Here is a 16,687-nt window from a genome sequence, read left to right as displayed (position 1 = left end):
GGCACGGCCCTGCAACATCACAGTGTGCTGTCTTCAGCAGACGTTATCATGTCACCTGAGCGTTGGCAGTGACCCTGGACATGTAGCTTTGCACGCACCCCCCTGCATGCACAACCGGCATGTGCTGGTCCAGTGTACGTCATGTCAGCGCAGGGGTGTGCAAAATCGGCAGAGGGAGCAGGGCATGGCTCGGACCTGGCCTTGGCCAGAAAGTGCGGTAAGTGGGTCTTTGTGTTGGGGTGTAGTCGACACCAGGGCCACAGTAGTCGATGTTGCAATGTGGCAGGCACCAGGAGGGTGGGTCCGCATGTACGGGGACATGTAGGAGTGCAAAATTGCATGGGGACTTGGCACATGCATGCCAAGTGTCTTGTGTATCAGCCCTGCGGATGCATGAGTGATTTGCCTGGGCTCAGTTGCAGCGCAATCGAATCCAGCCATGGGCTGTACACCCATGTCCGCCCTGTCCGGTCCATTGGCCTATGCTCACGTGGCCCCACACCTTCAAAGGCCAGGGTCACAGTGTTCTCAGGGTCGCAGACATCCCACCACACCCACGCCAGGCCCTGTGGATCTCCTGTCTGCATGCAGATGGTGAAGTTACTGTACGGATGAAACGTCTTTTGTGTGAACTATAAGGTGGTAGCACATCTGCAGCTCCGAGCAGGAACTGGCATGTGGCCAGCACTCCCTGACAGATACAATGGCATTTGCTTGTGATTCCCACACTATGCACTGTTGTGAGAACAACTTTTACACATCCCACACAAAGTAGTCCTTAGTCATAGTTGGTGTGCATGAAATGGCCTTCACACGTACTCCCACACCACCCAAGGCCTGCACCCGTTGCACACAGACACTGCTCATTGCACCAGTCTGTGCAATTTCATCCACAGGACTGGTGCTGTGCAAGCCAGTGCCACTTCTAGCAGAGCCACTGACGCCATGGCAGACCATCCCAAACACATGCCTGGATCCAGTCACGTGGACCTGTACAATGCACGTCTGCTGCATGTACTGGGGGCACTGCCGATGTCCGTCTTGTGGATCAGTTACCGGCTGAGCTTCCGCCTTGCAGACGTCACCTGCGTTCAGCCTGTGTTGCATTGTTGCTCGTGCATATTCGAGTGGTCCATGGATGTCTGCCTCTCCAACGTAACGGTAGCTGACCTGGATTACGACGTTTGTGTGCGCCCCCTGTTGGTCCATGACCATGAGTGTCACCGTGATGCCCGTTTGTGGCATGCATGGATGTTATGAGCATTCAAAAAGGAGCCTAAGGAAAAACCCTACACTACATGTAGCACAGCTATGGGCTGAGGGCCTCTACAAAATCATCTACATTTTTCAATGTGTATTAGAGAACTTTCAGCAGATTGATTTGTGTCCCTCAGTTAGAGGAACGGTTCAAAAGTTTTGTATCTTTTTATTTTTTAACACAATTATTCTACAAAAAATACAAATATATACAAAGGACTTTCGTAGGTTAATGTATTCCACATATAACACAAGTTTTCTGTAAACCTCTGTATCCACACAGGAATGTTATAATGACATTCTGTATCAATTATAAAAAATTAACAACTCAGAAACTCCCAATGCATTTCGGGCTCTGGCGGAACCCTTCGTCAGGGGATATGTTACACAACTGAAAAGTAATGATTATACAAGTTTAACAATGTTCTTCAATGGTTTCAATCTGGATCTATAACACAAAACAACAGCGGTGTCATAATTACAAATGTGTATGCATACACAGTTTCATATATACAACATTGGTTGGGGTTTACTGGGGAATAGCACTGTTGAAAAAACGTATGAAATGGGTGAAAAAGAAGGTACATAAAAAAGAGAAAACATCACCCGTGCAACGTGAGAGGGTGTTTGTCCAAAGGAGAAAAAAGGTGACTATCACGTTTGTTACGAAAAAAGTGCAGCCCAAACATACTTCCATTATTCCTATAAAAACGATGGCTACTGTGGCACGCCGGCCCTAAGCTGCTTGGTATACAAAAGAATTGAAAACAGAAAAAAGTATTTGTAAAATCTTGGAACGATCTTGGCGACGAACTAAAACAATTTTAGACAGGGATAGCTTCAAAGACAGATTGAAGATATACCATAAGAACATCAGAAACACTCGGAAGAAATACATTGCTTCGCAATTGGAACAAGCTGATAATACTTCAAAAACATTGTTCAAGATCCTCAGTTCTCTTGTGAACCCTAAAGCCTGCCATCCCGAAGATGAGCCGTCGCAACTACTTTGTGATAACATTGCCAACTTTTTAACAAATAAAGTTGATGATATCTATGCTAAATTTCCTCCGTGCAGCTCTCAGGATTTAGAAAAATACACTTTCTTATCGAATCCTTTGAAAAACGCCAAGTCCTCCCTAAAAACGTTTCCCCTCCTCACTTCAGGAGAAACAGAAATCCTGCTCGGATTGGTGTCACTACAACGTATGCTTTTACATTGCATGCCTTTACAACGCGGTTTTTACCACGCAGTCCATTACAACGCATAATGCTTTTAGGCGCTGGATAGTGAATTATTTAATTTACTATTCCAACTCCAGTCCCCGTGGATAGCAGGGAAGGTGTTGGATAGTAAATTAAATATATTCCCTATCCAATGCGTTGTAATGGTTTGCGTTGTAATGGTTGCGATGTAATGGTAGTGCGTTGTAAAAAATGCGTTGTAAGTGATGTTCCCCATCCTGCTCACATCTGCCAAGTCAGGTTCCCCTAAAGATCTTATCCCGGCCAAAACTCTTGCGTCCACTTTAGCTGGACCTTTGGAAGTAGTCTTTAACAGCTCTATTAATGCTGGTAAACTTCCAAGAGAATGGAAAGATGCACAAGTTATGCCAATAAGGAAGAATCAAAAACTTCCACCGGATGTGATCATTTATTATCGTCCCATCTCCTTGCTTCCACTCTATAGCAAACTATTAGAGAAACATATTAACAAGCACCTCTCCTCTTTTGTTGAGATTTCCAACTTCTTGGACTATTCCCAGTCAGGATTTGGACCCAGGTATAGTACAGAGACTGCCTTGGTCAATGTATTGGATGATATTAGATTGCAAGCGGACGGGGGTCGAGCAGTCATTTTGGTACTGCTCGGCCTATCTGCTGCATTTGATACCATCTCTCATTCGATTCTTCTGGATAGATTGAGCAAAATAGGCATTCAGGATAAAGCCTTGGAATGGCTGACTGACTTTCTCAAGGACCGGACCCAAACAGTCAACCTGGGCCCATTCAAAGCTAATACCACCGTGGTCACTAAGGGAGTCCCCCAGGGCTCCTGTCTCAGCCCCACGCTTTTTAATATTTACATTGCTCTATTGGCTGCTCTGCTTAGAGAGATCGGGTTTATCCCAGTCTCCTACGCAGATGATACGCAGCTGCTCCTGGCCTATGATACTAATGCTCCTAACATCCGTGAAATTTTTTCGGAAGGCATGCTTAAAATCAAGGCATGGATGAATCGAAATTTACTTCAGCTCAATACAACTAAGACGGAAATCATGCTATTTACGGAGGCAATCACCAGCTGGTCCCCGAGCTGGTGGCCGGAAAAACTAGGGATGGTTCCAACCCCCAAAACAGTCATAAAAAACCTAGGGGTTCTTGTTGATAACAAGTTAAACATGGAGGAGCACATAGCATCTACGAGACAATCATGCTTCCTTGCCCTCAGCCTTTTACGGAAAGTCTTCCACTTCTTACCCCTCACTACCCGTAAGACCCTCATACATGCTCTGGTCCTTAGCCGGCTGGATTTTAGTAACCCACTTCTCATTTCAGCTACAGACTCTGCCCTACGTTCTTTGCAGGTGATTCAGAACGCAGCAGCCCGACTGGTCACCAATGCTTCTCGACGCACTCCTTCCTTGCCCCTCCTTCACAAATTACATTGGCTACCGGTTCGCAAACTAATCCATTTCAAAATATGCATTCTAGTCTTTAAGAGTCTTCATCAACTTGGCCCGTCTTATTTAAAAAACAAATTGACAGTCTATACGCCTTCACGCAGGCTTCGTTCAGAAGGCAAAGGCCCCCTTGTTACTCCCCGTTTGAAGAAAACAAAATGGGGAGGTAGAGCCTTTTCTCATCTTGCGCCCAAGTTATGGAACCAGCTCCCTGAGACGCTGCAACTAAATCATAATTATCTTAGCTTTAGGAAGCAGCTGAAAACATTTTTGTTCTGAGTCAACTGATACTACCTAACAGTCTTCAGCGCGGAGATACCCCATGTGGGGCGATTCTTGCGCTCTATTAATGAGCAAAATAAAATAAATAAATAGTGTGATGTCAGTCAAAAGGAACTGACCTCCCTGAGTCAGAACTCGAACATTGAAGACATATGGAACATATGCAAATACAGCATTCTGAAAAGAAATGTATGTGAACAAGCACATCAGGGCTGGGTTATCGTGAGTTGAAAACACACGTGATGAAAGGAACATGCCGAAAATGCTCTTACCAGGCGGGCGACCCAAAGGTCTCAAGTCTGCAAATGCTGAGGTGTAAATGTCCTAAAAGCGGATTTGAAAGGATCCTCCCTGAAACAATGAATGGGCGTTTGAGTGTCCTGCTGCCGCGTAAACAGTGATAAAATAAGTGAGCACCCACAAAATAAAACAGAAAACAAAATAGAAATATCTTACCGGACAAAACCAGTACTGACAAAGTAACCGCAATCTCTTCTGTTGGTAGTGCTAGAAAAACAACCACGACGAAGTTGTTAAAAAATGTAATATAACGTATGAAATCCCTCAATCAGATGGGTAGATTACCATTAGAATCCCTCACCAAGTCTACCATAAGCAAACTCCGTCGCCTCAAAATCTCAGGGTCAAAGTTTAATTGCGATTCACGTGATCCATAAGGGTGAACGTGACCTGTTTTATTATTATTATTATTATGTTTCTTATATAGCGCCAGAATCGACCCCTGAAGGGGTATCTCCGCGCTTGCCTTGGGAACCCGTCCTGGCTTTTCCCTGTGAGATAGCCCCTACAGGGCATCCCCAAGGTGAAAGCCAGGCCGTTGTGGAGATTAAGCAAGCTTAATGCCCAGAGTTGCAGAGTGTGAACCCATGATTAGGTCAGGCACCGAAGCGAGAATTATCGAGTCCATGGACATTTGAGCTCAAGACCCTGCCGCGTCGGGAATCGAACCCTGGTCCCGGGTCTGACCTCTGCTCCAGGGTCTGCCTGCTCTAACCAATGAGCCACACTTATCCGGAAGAGTAGTAGAGGAAATAAACACCGGATTATGTACATAATCACGGAAAACAGACTTCCGCAGGTTATACAGAAATGCTGTTATTCTCAATCCGTAAATTCCCTGAGTCTACCTAAATATATACATGAGTATCAAAAAAGAGATTAGGTCAAAAAGAGTAACGTGAAAAAAAGAACGTGAAAATAATGGGGCGTATAATTGTCTAAGCACGAAAAAAGTCCTGTATATACATCAGTGTTGGAAGTGTATGAAAATATCCCAAAGCTGTGGGAATCTTAAATTGTTAAACAGCAGGAGATAACAGTAATGGATGAACAGATGAAACAATATGCAAGCCCTGGTGAAGAAAGCTATGTGTGCTAGGAAGCAACAAAAAAGGAGGGAGAAAGAGGGGGGGTTAAAAAGACAGTGCGATCCCTCACAATCTCATGATCAGCTTAATGTGTTTTACAAGAAGCATAGTAATTCATAATAGATTTTTGGCATGCAGGCTGGACACTGGACCTGGGAGACTGCACGAGTCCTTATGTGCAATGAGCACATAGTGCCAGTACCCGATTGGGCTTTGTGCACACTGAGGCCAGTGGTTGGACTCAGCACATCTGTCTGGGTCAGCTGATGGATTACGTCGATGACATGTCAGTTGTGGTGGACGACAAACGATCATTGGAGATGTTGGCTTAGGCAGCGACAGTCGTGTTGATGGACGAGTTACAAGGTACCCACAGCCACAACTGGACGTGACCCATTGCACGTGTCCCGATGCCTGGTTGCATGTTGGGAATATGGTCCCATGTCCCAAGACGACATTGGATATGGCTGCTTTTGCCTGGACCCATGATCCATGCGTGGACAACCGACGCGGGTTGGCAAAAACTTGTGTTGGTGATGGACTCCCCCGAGGGGGACATGGGTGCTGTCCTACGTTCCTCATTCAGACATGCTGCTGTATTGGTCTGCATATCGTGGCACTTCTCTTGGCGGTACTGACACACACTTGTTGATAAAGTTTCTGCACTATCCCTTGTCTCTAACTGTGTTGTGTCTTGATTTGTAGGCCAATGTGTGTGTCATGGACTCTCTGGCTCCCTGCCATATGTGCATTGCTACCCCATCAGGACTGTAGGCTTGTACTTGTGCATTGTCATGTTCGTGTGTCGTGTTTCGCCAGATGCATGTGGCCGATTACCGGCACCAGGCATGTGCATTTGTGTCCTGTGTTCGGTTGTGCAAATGTTGGTGTTTGTGCCACATTCTGCTTGAGTATGTGGTGTTCTGCTTCCTATGTGTGTGTGCTGCATTGTGTGTGGGATGTCTCTTCAGCTCTGATTTGGCTCACCCTTCACCCCTCCAAAAATCAATGTGAGAATAGACACTTGTAACTGCGTTACCTTAGTTTAACTCTTAAAAAACCCTCATAAACGCAGTAGTGAAGTCGTTGGCGCTATATCTTGGTTTTCAGCCATTACGAGAGAACCTACCATACAGTCAATTCTCAAGACTAAAAAGGAATTACAGTAAGACAGTCGATTACCACAAACAAGCTAAAGAACTAAATCAGAAACTGAGGAAGAGAGATCATCCTCTTAAAACAATAGCAAAATGCCAGATAAGGGCAAAACATCAACCGATGGAATGTCTGCTTCAAACTACAACAAAAGAACCAATCACTGACCTTGTGACATGTGTGACAACATATAACCCAGTATCATATGATGTACTGAAAATTGTCAATAAAAACTGGCGAATCTTAACTTCTGGAAATTTAAACTGGCCTAAACCCAGATTCGTGAATAGAAGAACCAAAAATATAAAAGACATACTTGTACACACACAACCACAGAAACCTCAAAAGACTGAAGTGACAAGGAATGTAAGTATGATCCCTATAATATGCCATTACCCAGGTGGAACCTGCGTTGTGTGTAAACTAACTACAGTCACGAAGACATTACAACTCACCGAATCACTACTCTGGACACAGAGACAACATACGAATTGCAATTCGTCACATGTTATCTATATGATTGTGTGCCCATGTGGTAAGAAATACATCGGGATGACATGCAGAAAAATCAAGACAAGGATTGGAGGGCATAAAAGTAACATCAAAACAAAAAAAGCCACAACAAAATGATGTACTCACTTTGTAGAACAAGGACATAAAGCTGAAGATCTCTGATGGACCGTAATAGAAATGTTGCAAAACAAAACCCATAACGCAGATAAAATCCTTTTTGAAAAGGAACAGAGATGGGTGGACTTTTGGAATGCTGATATGAGGTAACTGAATGGACAGATATTCTTCCTCCCTATCTGGTGATTATTATTATTATTATCACCCTTCACCTCTTCAGGCAGTGTGGTTTTCACTTTTGTGCTTGTTCTGTGGTGTGATATTGCCGGTTGTGTGACTTGTGCTCTTGGTTGGTGTTGTTCCTCTTAGGCATGGTTTGTCTGCAAGTCCCTGCTGGTTCCTCTCCCTGTTGCTGTTTTGTCTGTTTTAGTCAGTCCTGTCACCGTCTGTCTCCAGACTGATGTGGTCGACACCATGTCATCCAGCTCCTGGTGTGGCGCTGGCCTCCCACCTCCGGTGTGCACTGCTGCCTTCTTGTTGTCAGCGTGTTTCTGATTGTGCGTTTCGCATCATTCCGGATGTTCTGGTTTTCTTCCGTGGTCCACCTCCACACTCAGGCTGCATTCACCTTGTCCGAGATGGCCTATCATGTGCAATGTATTGTTGCCAATGGGGCTTGTGGGTTTGTATGCTGACTCTGGTTACCTCCATTGTGCTTGGCTGTTGTTTTCTGTTTGAATTGTGTCTTTTTTCCAGGCTTTTGCTGTGCCTATTCCTGCCTGCCGTGTGTATCGCTGGCCTGGCGGTGCTTATCCCTGCTTTCCTCATCGTGAATGGACTCTTCGCACTTTTTTTGTGTTGTGGTTTGTGTTTTTATCTCGGTTGAGGTGGTTGTATCGCAGACATTGGCCGTGGTTTCGGCAGACTTTCACATGCTACCACCTTGTTGTGAATTCTACGTTGACACAGGGTTATTTTCCTGCGATAGGCTGCGATGTGTAAAGGTGCGTTAGCATTTTTTGGTGATGTTTAGCACATGTTCTTGTTAATATGGGACTGGGGAGATAGAAATTCAGGGTCCCATTTTCTCTTTTATTCCTCATTTTCCCCAGACTTTGTATACAGAGATACAGCCTAGGTCCAACAGCCGAAAACTCCCAGAAAAAATAAACAAATCTGCAGAAGCACCGTAGATCTTATAATTGCAAAGGGGCCAGAAACTCCTGTTGCCAGACCCAGTAGAATTAAGCGGCCAAGCGGTCACTAGTAATGAGGGCCTCGGTGGGTTATTGATGAGGATTCCATGATAATAGACTTGCCTTACTAAAAGATAAGCTGTATTTGTGTCCATTCATTTCCACTTAAAGTGTCATAGCCTGAAAGAAATCAGGATCCCTGTATTCACGAGTGGTCTGGGTCACAAGAGATTTGCTGTTTCATCACTCCCTTAAAAAATGTATAAACTGTTTTTCAGCGAATTTAAAGGTTTCATTCTCTCTCTAGTGGAGAAGTTGAAACTTAAAGTGATATAAAGATCTATGTTTATCCTATTGCACAAGATAATTCGTTAACATTTTAAAATTATTCAGTAACAGCTGCTAATTGTTTCAAGAAAATCACAATTGGATTTTTTTACGCAGGCCAGACTAAATGCTGAGGTTGTAACTCATACTTGCACCTAGACAATCAGTGCAAAAAAGTTAATAAAAGAGCCAATGATCTGACCAATTAGTGTTTTTTATTAGATTTTCAATGCAAATGTATGTGTAAAATTCCCCTGCACAGGTTTTGCCTTATATAACAGCACAAGAAGGTTTCTATCCTGAACAGACAGAGAGAGCCTGATCAGCTGATGAATTCAAAGCAGGCTAAACAGCTGCTGGAATTTTAATCTTGCAATCAACCACTCTCACACTTAATGAAATTTTAAATTATTTGTCACTCCCGAGCCTGACTATCCAGGTGTAGGACTTCATAATCAGCCAAGGCAAGGCTCGAGAATCAAGAAACACGTGATTTCCCCGACCCATGTCTCAGCAAGGAAGTGCCTTTTGAAGCTTCCCAGAACGAAATATAAAATACAGCGTTCAAGCCGTGCCTGGTGATCGTCAGCCATGGAGAGCTGCTTTTCAATATATTTCTAGACAGTGGCAGCTGGCATGTAAGAAGGTGGTTGGGTGGGGAGGCAACTTCCCTTCCTATACAACTCGACCTCCTTCTCGTTCAGTCTTCTCTGAAGGCAGGCTCCAATGCGGGACCCAGCCAACTCCCCTAACCAATCCTGGCGCTGCTCTCACCAGCATGAGAGCAGCACCAGCATTGGCGGGAACAGACTCCCTCAGCACTCTCAAGAGAACTGGAGGCCTGTGCTTTCTCTAACACGTTGGGTTAGAAAAGTTTAAAATGTGTCTGTCCGGCTGGCCGTCGCAAGACGGCTGGCCAAAGAGACATGCACATTTTAAAGCGCATAGCTCCCTGCTACCAATTGGCAGCGCTGGCCCTACACCAATCTGTCGCTCAGTTTGGGACGGGTTAGTTACTGAAGAATAAGAGGTAATAATTAAACTTTATTACCATTTGTTTTTTAGCTCTGACCTAGGCTTTTCTTTGTGGGGTGACACTCCTCCGTTCAAACGGAGGAGCTGCCCATGTTGCTAGAGTTCTAGACCTTCGGCTTCTTGCCTGTAAACTAAATGCATATTTTCATTAAGCTGGTGAGAATCACAAAATCTCATGTATATTTCTTCTTTATCATATATTGAGGTGGACTTTGCTACTATGTCAATAATGAGGTAATTAATTGATGCACTGGTATTTTTGTTCAAAATATTGGCGAGGCAAGCACATATTTTCCATATGGCACAGGAATCTTCTTTTACATTTCCTTTGTAATTTGTTGCTATTAGCAGACTAGCTGTGGGTGTTGTAGTTCAAGATTCATCTGTACTAGTAGAGCTGTATTTTACATTCCAGGGCAGGCATAGAAGGATTTGCTAACAGAAATTCTTGATGGGTACTAGTGGAGTAGGAGAAGGTAAGGACTGCTAGAGCTAATGGCTGCACTGAGATGCACTGGGGTAGGAAAGTAGGATCTGCTTCTTATGGTTACCCCCACTTTTTGCTTGATGTCATGCTGTTTTTGATTAGTCAGACAGGGATCCTTCTAATCAGGACCCCAGACTATCTGCTTTCTCCCTAGATTGTTGTGTTCAGTACTTAGGTACATCCCAGATTGGATACTAGGGTACCCTTGTCAGTCCCTAGTATGTGGTACCCATGTACCCAGGGCATAGGTACACCAGAGGTCTGCCATGGACTGCAGCATGTATTATGCCACCCATGAGACACCATTCAAAATGGAACTACAGGCCTGCCATTGCAGTTGGTGCATGCACCACTTACTAAATATATAGGTTTACTATATCTAAGGGTCACTGCACATAAAAGCTATAAGTCACCCCTATAGCAGGCCTTTACCCTCCTGAAGGCAGGGTGTTTGGTTCTAAGTGAGAGGATGCCCCTGCATGAGCTGGACACCCCTGAAGCCCACGGAGCCCATTCTCCTGGGTTGTCAGTGAAGCTATCATGCAGTATATAGAGGGGCATTACGTAATTGTGTGTTGACCATCTCTAAAATGGCTGCAACTAATCGATCATGTTTGGTATCAAACATGTTGGAATCATACCCTACCCCCACACTGTAAACGGTGTGGGAGGTATGATTCCATGCACGGGAAGACCCCTCTGTTAGGCTCTCAGTGTTCCCAGGACCAGCCTCATTGACCCGGACAGCACAAAATTGTTGCTGCCGACCAGAGACACATTTCTGTCCTCCTGCTGCTGAGCCAAACTCAAGCAGAGGAAGATAGAACAATAGGTATCCTGTCAACAGAGGTGTGACCAACTCCCAGATAGGATTTAGTGTATCAGGGCTGGGTGGGTGTGCTTGCCAGTGCCAGAAAGTCTGCATGAAGGGCACATTTGGTGTCCCTGTGCATAGTCCAGTTCAAACCACTCATGGGAGCCATTGGCTCCTGCTCAGGCACAAAACTGGACCTTTGTCCAGAGCGGGAGGTTACTCCCATGTCCTTATGGGAGTATCCTCCCCATTTCCAGACCCACCCCTTGGAGGGACCCTTGAATCTTTCCAACACTCTCTCTAGGGTACTTAAGGGCCTACCTGGGTTTAGGTCTTTAGATTGGCCATGGGATAAGATTCAGAACTGAAACCACTGCATTTCTAGTGTCTGGGCACTCTGGACTTTGCTGGACTTTGTTTGGGCCTGACTTCATCTCCCTTCCAGTCTGCTGCATCATCTGTGCCTTTGCATCATACAGGAGCCTTCCAAGGCCTGTGAAGCATCAAAGACAACTGAAGTAATCTCCCTTGGAGTGAAGGAGTCACTTTCCTGCATTCCCTGGCACCGCAACTAAGTCGACCAGTCTGCAGATTCCTATCTCCTCCGGACTCCGTGGACTCCGCATCACAGGTGTCGGCTTTCCACAGCTCCCGAGGCTTGCTCTACCCTCTCACCAAGTTTAAGGCCAGTAGTCCTCGTGGGGGGTGCAATAACCGAACCCCTGAATATCGCATCCATTTTGCAGTTGCAAAGGCTTGTTGTCATCTTTACAAGAAGATATTTAGACTCCAAGTAGCCCCAACCTCGAACACCTCCAGTGACCAGAATCAACAGCCACACCACATTGTGTGCATTTTGGCTTGTATCTTTGGGTGAGCTGTTTGAGGTCCTCTAATGACTCCAGTGCCTCCTTTGGGTTACCCTGATTGCCTGGGGCATTCCCTGACTCCCCTGCTTGTGGTGAGTCTCCTGGACCTTGCTGGTCCCAACCGTGCACCATCTTGACTTTCCGTGTGGATTGCATTTGCTAAGGCTTGTTGGTGCTCTCGCTGGACATTGACCCCTCACTACTCAACATCCTTTATGGGACAGCTCATATCTGCGTCCTGGTTGTCCTCAGCATTGTCTGGTCCTCGCATCTGCAAAGTCAAGTTCACCGTCATCTTTCCTGAAGCACTTGACATCGGAGGGCATTTGTCTTCCAAGTCGCCTGGTCACCCCTGAGTGACATAGACTCTGTCGCCTCTGCTTTCAGGTATTCCTCTTCAAGAATCCACATTTGGATTCCTCCGGACATCTTCTCCTCTTCCAGCAGCGGCACTTTCCTGAAGTCCTCCATTGGGTTCGACAGCGGTTTCCAAAGCCACTTCACACCTATGCACCTATGCACCTGGCTTCCCTAGGATGGGCAACTTGGGTACCATGGTTTGCACGGGTGAGGTGGCTCTCCAACCTTCTGTCTCCTACAGGGCTTCTTCATGGTCCACTGGGAAGGGTTGCTAATCTTTAAAAATCAACTGTGACTTGCATGTAAACTTGTACGGAGCATGCAGTCGTGTTCACACACTGCACACGCTCTATGTAGGGTCTGTAACTACTTACCTTGGGTAGTTCTGCGGGTCCCCAGCAATTTTTTGTCCTCTAGACATTGCCCTGACTCAAGTCATGGTTCTTATACCACTTTCTTAGTATATGGTTCTGTCCCCCTGGGTCCCACTGTGTATTACTGCTATTTACTGTGATTTCTTTGCTAAGGTATTTTGTGCTTTGTGTCTATCTCCATGTGGGAGATACTGTAATGTACTAGATAGTGTTATATAATAAATACATATTTTTATAAATTCTATGTGTGGTTCTCCTTTCATTTAATCTATACTATAAGATTGCATTCTGGTAAAACAAGCTGCTTTACACTCCTTCAAGACTAAGCCTGAAGGCTGTTTTCCACAGCTACCACTTGGATAGCTTTCTAAGATTGTCTGAGACCTCCTAAATCACTATAAGAGTTGTCTTGACTGGTGTAAAGAGCCCACTTACATTATTAGACATTATATACCAGGCCAGCTTCTCACAACTGGCAGTTCCGAGTTTGCGTTCTAGTACTGGAATAACAGGGTGTTCCACATATCAGTACAGACGTGCTCTGGTAGAACTCTGTGTGTGCCAGGAATATGTGGGAGTTGCTTCATGCGTGTGAATCCAAGTGATGGGATAATATGTGTAGCTACAGGTAAAAACATCTTCATATTTCATATTCAGTGTGCAGCCCATAACACATCCTCGTTAGGATCTTAGGATCTCAGGTGCTCAGAATGCTTCCATAAAAAGAAGTTCCAAATCTAAAGTAAAATAAGACAATTCATTTTAGTCCTAATTCGAGCAGATCCCGCCTATATCTCCCTGGATACACATGTAAATCTATTCTCAATTTGTCTCACATGGGTCATGACCAAACAAACTCGTCATGGGTCAGTACTCAACATTACCAAGTATTATTGCACTATATAATAAGTTAATCCATGTTGTACCATGAGACTATTGGTCATGTAGGTTGATAAGAAATAATTTAATACAAGAAATAGATTTGTCAAGATGTTTCTTTTTTGACCATCTTATCCAATAAAACTGTACACTAAAGTACAGAAAGCCAAATGGCTAAAGAAGTAAGACTGAACCTAATAAGAAACGTGTTTTGATAATGGTGTTCACTGCTGTTTCATGGAGAGGTGTATAATGTGAAAGAACTGCTGCACTTTGGACAAGCTTATTGAACAAAACTCTGTATACCAAGAAAAAAATAAGTGAATTGTCTGAGGAAATCAATGAGAGCTCAGTGAGAAACATGTCTGTCAGGGGATTAAGGAATGGACGCTTTGCTTAAGACGCTTCACCGATTGTGTGCGTGCAGGGGCTCTGAGGACTACTGGCCCCAGGAGACAGCAGGCGAACACAGCACCAGCCAAAGCCTTCCCTTTCCGCCCGCAGCACCTGAATACCCCTTGCGCCTCCCGCTTCGCAGGAGACGCTTTGCCGAGTGTGTGCGTGCTGGGTCTCTGAGGACTATTGGCCACAGGAGACAGCAGGGAAACACAGCGCCAGCCAAAGCCCTCCCTTTCCACCTGCAGCACCTGAATACCCCTTGCGCCTCTCGCTTCGCGGGAGACGCTTCGCCGAGTGTGTGCGTGCAGGGGCTCTGAGGACTACTGGCCCCAGGAGACAGCAGGGGAACACAGCGCCAGCCACAGCCCTCCCTTTCCGCCCGCAGCACCTGAATACCCCTCGCACCTTCTGCTTTGCGGGAGACGCTTCACCGAGTGTGTACGTGCAGGGGCTCTGAGGACTACTGGCCCCAGGAGACAGCAGGGGACCACAGCGCCAGCCAAAGCCCTCACTTTCCGCCTGCAGCACCTGAATCCCCCTCGCGCCTCCCACTTCGCTGGAGATGCTTCGCCGAGTGTGTGCGTGCAGGGGCTCTGAGGACTACTGGCCCCAGGAGACAGCAGGGGAACACAGCGCCAGCCAAAGCCCCCCTTTTCCACCCACAGCACCTGAATACCCCTCGCGCCTTCTGCTTCGTGGGAGACGCCTCCCCGAGTGTGTGCGTGCAGGGGCTCTGAGGACTACTGGCCCCAGGAGACAGCAGGGGAACACAGCGCCAGCCAAAGCCCTCCCTTTCCGCCCGCAGCACCTGAATACCCCTCGCGCCTCCCGCTTCGCAGGAGACGCTTTGCTGAGTGTGTGCGTGAAGGGGCTCTGAAGACTACTGGCCCCAGAAGACAGCAGGGGAACACAGCGCCAGCCACAGCCCTCATTTTCTGCCAGCAGCACCTGAATACTCCTCACGCCTCCCGCTTCGCGGGAGTCGCTTTGACTAGTGTGTGCGTGCAGGGGCTCTGAGGACTACTGGCCCCAGGAGACAGCAGGGGAACACAGCGCCAGCCACAGCCCTCCATTTCTGCCCACAGCATTTCTTAACAGCTTGTCATCTCCGTCCCGCGGGACGCGCACAGGCGTGTGCCGGGCAAAGCCCGAGCAAATGGCGGGCCGTCTGTGGCCATCAGGGGCCGATGGAGGCCGGGCAGGACCACAGTATTTACATGTACTCCCTGGACCATGTAAGATATTGCTTGAAAATTTTATAGCGAGACTGGTAAAACTTGGTGTGCTTTTTCGTACTGGCAGTAGCTTGTTGAGTGTTATATGTATATTTTTTTATTTTTTTTATTTTTTTTTGTCCTCATAAATGCCACCAGAAATTGTCAACTCTAGATAGGCTTTTCTCCTGGCCTTTGACACGGGCTAACTATTCCCGCCCTGGCTACCGTGTAGAGCCGACGGAGATCGCCCAGAGGTAGGTCGTTACCTTGTCCCACTCCCCTTCGTGACGTATCGGAACCTTTGGGAGGACAGGACCACAAAACCTCTGGCATAATCATTGGACATTTTGTGTACCTTGTCCGTTATCTCTCAGACCATGCAGTTATTTGGTACCACATTTTTACAGCACTCTCTCCTCCACACAGTAAGTCTAAACGACTACCAGCCATGATGTTCTTAAGACAGTTTGCAAATCGGGGAGGATTTACCGATTTCCACTCCCTACATATCTCCCTTCTAGCAATAGCAATAACATAAAAAATAAACTGTGTAGTGTTGTTACTGACATCATAGTCCGTAGGGAGACCAAAGAATATTAGTCTAGGGGAATAGGTGATTGGTATGGATAGAACCTCTTCTAAAAAACCACACACCTGATCCCAGTAGTTGGTGATTTCGGGACAGTCTACAAACATATGTCTATCATCCGCATCTGATGACCTGCATCTTAAACAGACATATTCTTTTGCCAAAATCCTAGACAATTTCACAGGAGTCCAGTAAGCCCTATAAGCTGTGAATAGATGATTCCTCCTGAGATTAGATGGTTTTATTATTTTTTGGGAAATTGTGAATGAGTCTATCCAGATCTTCAGCATCTCTTCGCAGTCCTGGGTAACAGTGTTAGTCCAAAGTTTGGTGGTGTCCACTCCTAGTTCATCTTTCGCCCCCACCAGTGCATTATACCAAAGTGACACCTCCCTTTTCCTCCCTATCGTCCTACTGATAAGTCCCAGAATCAGAATTTCGTCATAATTGGCCCAGCATTGACTGCTCCACCAGGAAGACAACTGGTAGAACTTAAACCTGGAGATAGAACCCCCAGTTAGATTTAAAAGAGATTCCCAGCCTAATAGTTTGGAATCAATAGACAAGTCCCCCCACTTGGTTAATCCTGCAGCTCTCAGAGGAAGAGCCAGCCGATCCAATAGGCAATCTGGTGTACCTGGAGAATCCCAAATGGGGGCTTGGGAATGATAGTAGGGTATGTTCAAAGTTCTACGTATTGCCCTCCAGATGTTGAGTGCTGTCCTTAGAAGCTTCAGTCGGACCTTCTTAAAAAACTTCTGGTCCCCGAATTTGTACAAAAAAACTCCTGACAGGTCTGATAGCA

The sequence above is a fragment of the Lissotriton vulgaris genome, chromosome 1_1 (genome assembly GCF_964263255.1).
Source record: "Lissotriton vulgaris chromosome 1_1, aLisVul1.2, whole genome shotgun sequence".
In the NCBI taxonomy this organism is placed as follows: domain Eukaryota; kingdom Metazoa; phylum Chordata; class Amphibia; order Caudata; family Salamandridae; genus Lissotriton; species Lissotriton vulgaris.
Note: the sequence above shows the minus strand (reverse complement) of the source record.